Source organism: Oncorhynchus mykiss, chromosome 18 (genome assembly GCF_057628025.1).
Source record: "Oncorhynchus mykiss isolate SJ-2025 chromosome 18, ASM5762802v1, whole genome shotgun sequence".
Taxonomy (NCBI): Eukaryota; Metazoa; Chordata; class Actinopteri; order Salmoniformes; family Salmonidae; genus Oncorhynchus; species Oncorhynchus mykiss.
In genome coordinates, this window is record NC_143039.1 from 51,211,447 (window position 1) to 51,220,704 (window position 9,258).

A 9,258-nucleotide genomic window follows, 5' to 3' on the forward strand; every position below is an offset into this window, starting at 1 on the left:
CTTATGAAGCATGTCAAGGTCCTGGAGTGGCCTTGCCAGTCTCCAGATCTCAACCCCAAAAGTTGAAAGTCCGTGTTGCCCAGCAACACCCCAAAACATCACTGCTCTAGAGGAGATCTGCATGGAGGAATGGGCCAAAATACCAGCAACAGTGTGTGAAAACCTTGTGAAGACTTACAGAAAACGTTTGACCTCTGTCATTGTCAACAAAGAGTATATAATAAAGTATTGAGCTAAACTTTTGTTATTGACCAAATACTTATTTTCCACCATAATTTGCAAATAAATTAATAAAAAATCCTACAATGTGATTTTCTCCATTTTCTTTCTCATTTTGTCTGTCATAGTTGAAGTGTACCTATGATGAAAATTACAGGCCTCTCTCATATTTTTAAGTGGGAGAACTTGCACAATTGGTGGCTGACTGAATTCTTTTTTGCCCCACTGTATATGTACATATCACCTCAATTACATCGACTAACCTGTGCCCCCACACATTGACTCTGTACCGGTATCCCCTGCATGTAGCATCATTACTGTTATTTTATTGTTGCTCTTTAATTATTTGTTATTTTTCTATTTTCTTCTTTCATTTTTTGTATAAGTTTTTTTTGCTTCAGTTTATTTTAGTAAATACTTTCTTAACACGTACTTTTCTTAAAACGGCATTGTTGGTTAAGGGCTTGTAAGTAAGCATTTCACTGTAAGGTGAAATGTTGTATTCGGCGCATGTGGCAAATAAAATTTGATTTCATTTTTTTTTTTAAATCTACCCATTTAAATTATGCTCTCTGCCATCATGTGACACCCATATCAAAGACCTTTTGAGTTGCCACACCACCACATGGGGAAAGGTTGCATGTTAGTCTACTCCTGATTTTCAGACACAGAAAACAATAACCCCAGATGTGGAGAGACAGTCAAAGAACATGATTTAGTCATATTTGAGTGGATATTAAATAAGTCATAACCAGGGGTAAAACCTCATGTTTGTGTGAAATACATCAGTTTCATTCGAGCAAAAGCTTATCATGACAAGACAAGTACTTGTCTACATTGACCTAATTTTACACTAGCACAACATTACTGTATCCGTATTTCAGCTTCTAAACTATGACAAATCTGTCACTCTTCATAAACCACACCAGTTCCATTTCTGGCTAATGTCAAATCCAACAACCATAGATAGTGTTGTGATTAGTGAACAGCTTTATCCCACAGATGGAGTACACTGATAAAGTCAATGCTAGTCTGATCTGAAGCACATCAGCACCATAAGATGGCCGCCCATAGTCCTCTTCACTTTGATCTCCATTTCCTGTAGGTCATTAGCTGCCAGCTTCTCCAACTCAAGCCTGACCCAAATAAAGATTCTGACATTTTTTTTCATTCATTGCAGTCAGTCAGCCTACTGGATGATTCTTTTTTTTATTATCAGAAAGGAGTGCATGTGCCCAGTTAATGCACAAGTGATTTGGTTCGACCAAGCTTCCGTTATACTGGAGCTCGTGGCATTGCTTGTCTTTTCTAACTTGTGAACATTGTGATTGACTTGCGTAATTGAACCGTGTCTCGGTTTAATGTTTGGCTCTTCACCCATTGACACTCCAGGCACTGTATCTCAACTTCAGTACTTGTTCAACTCCTCCTCAATTCGATTCATAATTCTTTGAGTTGGGAGATCTGTCAGCTACTTAAAGGGGCAATCTGCACCTCAAATGATAACAAAGCCTCACCCCGCCACTGATTTGGTAAATAGCTGAAGGATGGGACTAGAGAAATGTAGCCACTCTCAAATTAGGAAACAGAGCTATGGATGCAAGGACTGACCATCTATGAGATCCAAATGAAAGTTTTAACCATGTTTTGAGGCTATACCGTGTGTGTTTACAATTATATTGTTTGCAAATCAAAGAAATAAAACAATCTTCTATTTTTGGTTCTGATGGGGTAACATGGTTGAACTAAGCTCATGAGGCATGTATAAGTTATATTCTTCAAGAATCACTGGATTTATATCATGAATTTAAAAGTCCAAAAATGTATGTAGCAATCACAGTTTGCCCCTTTAATTAAAAAATAAGGTTCAGTTAAAAATGGAAACCTAAATGTGTCAAACTACATTGTACAGTACTAATGAAGAAAAAGAAAGTATCACAAAAATCCCACAGAATTGAGTGATGTGGTTGGAAGGGACGTACAATAACCTCTCAGTTTACAACTGAAGGCATTGACAAGGAATAAGCAGACGTCTTCAGTGCTCTCCTCCTCTTCCTCTCATCCTCCTCCTCCTCTCTCTCTCTACAAAGGCAGAATGCAAAAGGTCAGGGCGGTGAGCATTAATCAGGTTCCCCACACCACTCCCCTCCATCATTAAAGGCACTAATCACTCTGGTTTGGTTGTAGAGAGGTTTACGCCTAATTATTGTCATTAATAAATCAGCCAGCCGGGGCCTGTCAGGATGAGAGGGAGCGCGTCCGAGCATGCCATCCATCACCAGGGGCACAGAGAGTCATTATCAGGCCACTGTCAGCTACCTGCTACTGGGTTAGCATGGCTAAGGATGAACCACAGGACTAAGAGTGTCATGGTTGCTAAGTAGCCTAGCTACTTGCTGTTGGGGTAGTATGTTTGAAGATGAACCACAGGACTGAGGGTGTCATTGCTGCCAACTAACTTAGCCTGACTGGGATAACCCCCAGACTGGGATAACCCCCACTGACCAGCACAGTGTAACATGGGGGACTTAATTCCTGGGACTGTACTAGCTTGGCCAGACTGGCTTCAGCTCGTCACTACCATGCCTTTCTAAGGTCTTCAAAAGCCAAGTCAACAAACAGATTACCGACCATTTTGAATCTCACCATACCTTCTCTGCTATGCAATCTGGTTTCAGAGCTGGTGCATCTCAGCCACGCTCAATGTCCTAAATGATATCTTAACTGTCATCGATAAGAAACATTACTGTGCAGCCGTATTCATTGATCTGGCCAAGGCTTTCGACTCTGTCAATCACCACATCCTCATCGGCAGACTCGACAGCCTTGGTTTCTCAAATGATTGCCTCGCCTGGTTCACCAACTACTTCTCTGATAGAGTTCAGTGTGTCAAATCAGAGGGTCTGCTGTCCGGACCTCTGGCAGTCTATGGGGGTGCCACAGGGTTCAATTCTTGGACCGACTCTCTTCTCTGTATACATCAATGAGGTCGCTCTTGCTGCTGGTGAGTCTCTGATCCACCTCTATGCAGACGACACCATTCTGTATACTTCTGGCCCTTCTTTGGACACTGTGTTAACAACCCTCCAGGCAAGCTTCAATGCCATACAACTCTCCTTCCGTGGCCTCCAATTGCTCTTAAATACAAGTAAAACTAAATGCATGCTCTTCAACCGATCGCTACCTGCACCTGCCCGCCTGTCCAACATCACTACTCTGGACGGCTCTGACTTAGAATACGTGGACAACTACAAATACGTAGGTGTCTGGTTAGACTGTAAACTCTCCTTCCAGACCCATATCAAACATCTCCAATCGAAAGTTAAATCTAGAATTGGCTTCCTATTTCGCAACAAAGCATCCTTCACTCATGCTGCCAAACATACCCTTGTAAAACTGACCATCCTACCAATCCTCGACGTTGGCGATGTCATTTACAAAATAGCCTCCAATACCCTACTCAACAAATTGGATGCAGTCTATCACAGTGCAATCCGTTTTGTCACCAAAGCCCCATATACTACCCACCATTGCGACCTGTACGCTCTCGTTGGCTGGCCCTCGCTTCATACTCGTCGCCAAACCCACTGGCTCCATGTCATCTACAAGACCCTGCTAGGTAAAGTCCCCCCTTATCTCAGCTCGCTGGTCACCATAGCATCTCCCACCTGTAGCACACGCTTCAGCAGGTATATCTCTCTAGTCACCCCCAAAACCAATTCTTTCTTTGGCCGCCTCTCCTTCCAGTTCTCTGCTGCCAATGATTGAAACTGGAAACACTTATTTCCCTCACTAGCTTTAGGCACCAACTGTCAGAGCAGCTCACAGATTACTGCACCTGTACATAGCCCACCTATAATTTAGCCCAAACAACTACCTCTTTCCCTACTGTATTTCATGAATTAATTTATTTAGCTCCTTTGCACCCCATTATTTTTATTTCTACTTTGCACTTTCTTCCATTGCAAATCTACCATTCCAGTGTTTTACTTGCTATATTGTATTTACTTTGCCACCATGGCCTTTTTTTGCCTTTACCTCCCTTATCTCACCTCATTTGCTCACATCGTATATATACTTGTTTATACTGTATTATTGACTGTATGTTTGTTTTACTCCATGTGTAACTCTGTGTCGTTGTATGTGTCGAACTGGTTTGCTTTATCTTGGCCAGGTCGCAATTGTAAATGAGAACTTGTTCTCAACTTGCCTACCTGGTTAAATAAAGGTGAAATAAATAAAATAAAAAATAAAAAATTAGACTAGCAAAACCTAATAGGAATAGGCAGAACTGACAATGGTAACTAAGCCAGACCAGGCAAGCATTAGTGGGCTATATAGCAAAGCATGATTGGGCCTGCATAATAACAATTGATTTGAGGTGCTACATGAAAAGTAAAAAGGTTTTAACAACTACTTAGTCAATGCTGGGAGACATGCTGAGGAGAGCTGCCGGCACACAGAGGACTGCTAATACATTCATGTACGCTTCACTCAATACAAGTATGGAATGTGACAAATCAGATCCTGGTGGTCTAACCCGTGTTTGAATGGCAACTGTTGCCAGGAAGGTCTAGAAAAATGGGTGTGTGTTTCACAGTTGAGTGTGGAATACCACAGTATCTTCATTTTCAGACACTCACTCACTCTCACACACACACACACAGACACACACACAGCGGGTCTAGCCCCCAGCGGACATCCCTTTTTGGGACGCCTGCTCGCATTAAACAAGCCAAAGGGAGAGAGGAAAAGAGAGAGTAGAAAGAGAGACAGTACAGCTCTCAGCCATCACATCTCATCAAATTAAGGGACTCCAATCCATTTAAATGAGTTCTGTGAAACTGAAATCGACCATTAATGCAGTGTCATGTTAAATTAATACTGTCATCTAAATTGGTGGTATGAATCTTTCATGTTTGAAATGAGACCAAGAATGACTTATTCATCGCCTCGAATCTCCTCTGATGTCATCTCCATTAACTATAAGTCTCTGCATGGCATCTCGCCTACTTAGATTGATACTAAGTGTTACGAAGCAGACAATGGAAGATAGGGTGTGGATGTCTGGTGGTTACACGCTGAAAGCCAAACTAGTAGATTATCTGAAACAAACCCCTAAAAGAAAATACAAATAAATGGGGCCTCCAACTCAAACTGAGACACAAGTTGAAAGTTCTAACCACTAGGAATTCGACAACTCTAGCCTTCAATGATATTACCCATTAAATGTAGTGTTACGCAGATATACCTACTCTCTGTTTAACAATTATTGTCTGCAAATTAAGCCTACAGAGAGGGGTACACCTCCACATGCCCTTGAGCAACAGTTTACAGTACAGGTACATTGGGTGGGGTCCTACTAATCACCCCAAACAACCACAACCAGGTTCTCCTAACAGGTACTCACAACAACCCCAAACAACCACTAACAGGTTCTCCTAACAGGTACCCACAACAACCCCAAACAGGTTCTTTTAACAGGTACCCACAACAACCCCAAACAACCACAAACAGTGCAAACCCAAACAACCACAAACAGGTACACAATATAACTCAAAAGTAACCCCCCAAAAATAAAACAGGTATGCAAAAGTACCCCAAACAACAAGAAGCATCCAGCTGCAGATTATGTGCGCTGAGGCCACCTAGTCTGCAAACCTTAAAGTGCATGCGCTTGCATCTCAGATTGTATTTTTGTGTCTCAGTGGTGTGTAGTGCTCTAACACCCTGGACCAGGGCTATAATCTGTCACTAGCTCTGGTCCAGGGCGTAGCTACTAGCTAGCCAGTTCTGGTCTGCACTAATTTAGCTACGCCCTGGACCAGAGCTACTAGCTATGCCTTGGACCAGAGCTAGAATGGACCAGAGCTGCCTAGCTACTACCTAAGCCCTGGACCAGAGCTAGTGACAGATTAGTCTAGGGCGTTAGAGCACTGCATGTGCACATACTGTACCAACTGAGACAAAAAAAATACAGTCTGAGACGCAAGAGAATGTTTTGAGGTGGCCTCAGCGTGCATAATCTGCAGCTGGATGCTAATCATTGTTTGGGGTTGTTTGGGAACCTGTTTGTGGTTGATTAGGGTACCAGTTTGTAGTTGGTTGGGGTTGTATGGGGAGGTTTGGTGTTGTTTGGGAATATTTTTGCGATTGTTTGTGGATATTTGTGCATGTTTGTGGTTGTTTGTAGTACTTATTTGTAGTCATTTGGGGTACCCATTTGTACTTGGTTGGGATTGTATGGGGTTGTTTGGGGTTGTGGGGTACCCGTTTTGGGTATCCATTTGAGTTGTATGGGGTCGTTGGTGGTTGATTGGGGTTGTTTGGAGTTGTTTGTGGTACCCTGTTTGTGTTTGGTTGTTTGGGGTACCCATTTGGGGTTGTTTGGGGTACCTTTTCGTAGTTATTTGTGGTTGTTTGTGATAATTAGTAGGACCCGTAACACTGAAAAATGTTTGTTAGCCTAAAACTAAGCACTATGTGGTTTCATGTGGTAAGTAATTGAACAACATTTTGATACATGTACATGTACAATACAGTTAATCCTCCAGTGAGCCAAAAATGCAGGTGAATAATTCTCCACTAAAATGTCATAGCTTTCCTTAACAAAAAATGTTTCATTTTGCCGAGAGACTGTCAGCTAGCCAATGATCCCTCTCAAAGTAGGCTTAAGAGGTAAGCTTTCCTATATCACCAAGGAAGAATAATGGTGTATGTTGAACACTTAACCTGTCCAAGTGTCTTGAATATCATCTCTAATTGGCACAGACCGATTTTGTTTTAGATCTAACTGAATATATTATTATGGAAAGCGAACACACAGACAAATTAACTACTCAGCTATCAGCATTGATTATTTTTGAATTATTAGCCTCTCTTTTGGGGATTTGGTTTGCTTTTAGTGAGCTTTAACCCATTTACATCACTTATTGACTATAATTACATGGAATTCTTCACGTAATGGACACATCAATTACACTTTGAACATCTTGACTAGACATTACTTTGGGAATCCTAAATCCCTGACCATTAGATTGGAAGCCTTAAATGTAGTTCATTTCCTTTCTTTAACCTTCATAACGAAACACTTCTACTTGTAAAAATATTGAAAGATGGTCTGAATAACTCAATTCTCACCAACAAAGGATATTTGAAGCATATCAAGTAAGAATTACATTTGTAACGAACCTGCTGTTGATCAAACTGATTACATCCACTGCCTTTGTTAAAAGGTAACCAGTAACCATTGCTATGAAAAGGGGTTGAGGATGTTACTATGTGGGGTTTATAAACAGTTTTGAGGAGTTCATACATGAATTGTAAACATTTTCATGGGGAGGCTAACTGTAAATATTGTCTACAGAGTAGTTAAATGTTGAAATAAATGTAAGCAACTCACATCACAGGACTATGACTAGAAGAGAAACCTTCACAAACAGCTGGCTGATTTATGGGAAGTAACTTGACACCTTTAGCCATCCTGCATGACTGAATTGATTTATGTTACAAATCCCTTTAAAGGACAAATTAAATAGCATTGATCTAGATAATCTAGACTAGATTGCCTAGACTCTGGCCAACTAGGCCAATTGTTTTGAACACCAATTGGTATAGAAAGTGTATTGATTAAAGTGTCATGTGCTCGTAAGCCTTCAATACTCTGGTACCAGTGGCCTACTCGAAATATTCCTGGAGGTTTTCGTTCAGCTTCTGACTGGTGAACTCAAGAAAAATACATGGTTTTGTGTCCCCCTCTAGCGCCCACAATGCCACAATGTTATCATTCCACGGGGTGAGGGAGATGGGTTGTTTTTGCTGCCTGACATCTTCCAAAGGCATATCCAAGGTATTATCATAATTAGCCTACATGGGTCAATTGCAACCAGCATTGGCCAGTATACTATCACGAGGTAATCTCTCGTTAAAACATCAATTGCAACCATTATTGATCAATATATTTTCGCCCTCTGGTGGTTATCATCGGTGTAAATTAAACCTTTTTTAGCAAACCAAGGGGTTGTTTTAGCAACGCATCCCTTTGAAAGCAGCATATATGGCATCGATATGAGTCAAACAATTATTCTAGTGGCAAAATTCACTACAACGTTAAATAGGATACTTTTTGTCATAAAGTCTGTCTCGTTTAAACGGAAATTGGAACATCTGTGCGTCAAACCGGGTAAATGAAGGTTGGGTTGTTTTTTGACGATGTACATTTGCCCACTAACATGGGGTGAACAGCTGCAGTGATCGCTCTCTATCAAAAAAGCATAGACAGTGAGGTTGACCTGCCCAGCAGCTCCGACTATTTACGTAAGACATGTTTTTTTTAACTGCACTAAACACCTTAGTTAGATGTAAAATTTCGCAACTAAAACATCCTCGGCCAAAACGTAAAAATTACAGATTTGAGTTATCTTCATTCTGGGGATTTTAAGGAAGCGAAATCGGCTTCTGCGTCTACAGTGGTACAATGGATCGTGCTCACTAGGGCATACACTTGCAAAATGTTTGGAGAATTAAAACAAACGGTTGTTATTGAAAAAGTGCAGGCTGTACCTTCGCATTTCAGTTGATGTTCTTCCATTTGGTGCCTAATGAACACAACCCTGGTGTCAGGTTGGATCTTGAGACGGGCTAGCACTTGACAATACCAACATGAAACAGAATGCCCATTCTGATCTCCCCAACTCCTCTGGCAGTACGATTTCTGCACCTCTGGGCTGTGGAAGATCCCACTAGTGGCGGTTCTAGACCATTTCAACTGTGTGGGGGGGGGGTAAGCTGGGCCAGTTGTACTGTTAGAGGGGCCAGCTACATTAGACGTTGTCATATCGTTTTCTTCACTGCATTGCAGGCAAAATACCATGTTCATTAATCATCATCGTTGCCACTGTCTAATAATGGATGTAAAAAAAGAATGATAACTAATTTTTGCTATGTAAAACTAATTTTTGCTATGTAAAAATAATAGTTAATAACTCCACACTTAGGGTGGGGGCACAAAATTGTTGTCACAGGAGCACTGCCCCCCCC

At 41.3% G+C, this 9,258-nt stretch overlaps 1 long non-coding RNA gene across 1 annotated transcript in view; it reads right to left on the reverse strand.

The window, feature by feature from the left end:
• The window catches only part of LOC110496334 (uncharacterized), a 32,177-nt gene extending 23,218 nt beyond the window's left edge, over positions 1–8,959 (reverse strand). Inside the window, exon 1 of the long non-coding RNA XR_005037490.2 lies at positions 8,782–8,959. This is a non-coding gene — a long non-coding RNA (uncharacterized LOC110496334). The remainder of the gene's footprint in view (positions 1–8,781) is intronic.
• Positions 8,960–9,258: the final 299 nt, after the last annotated feature.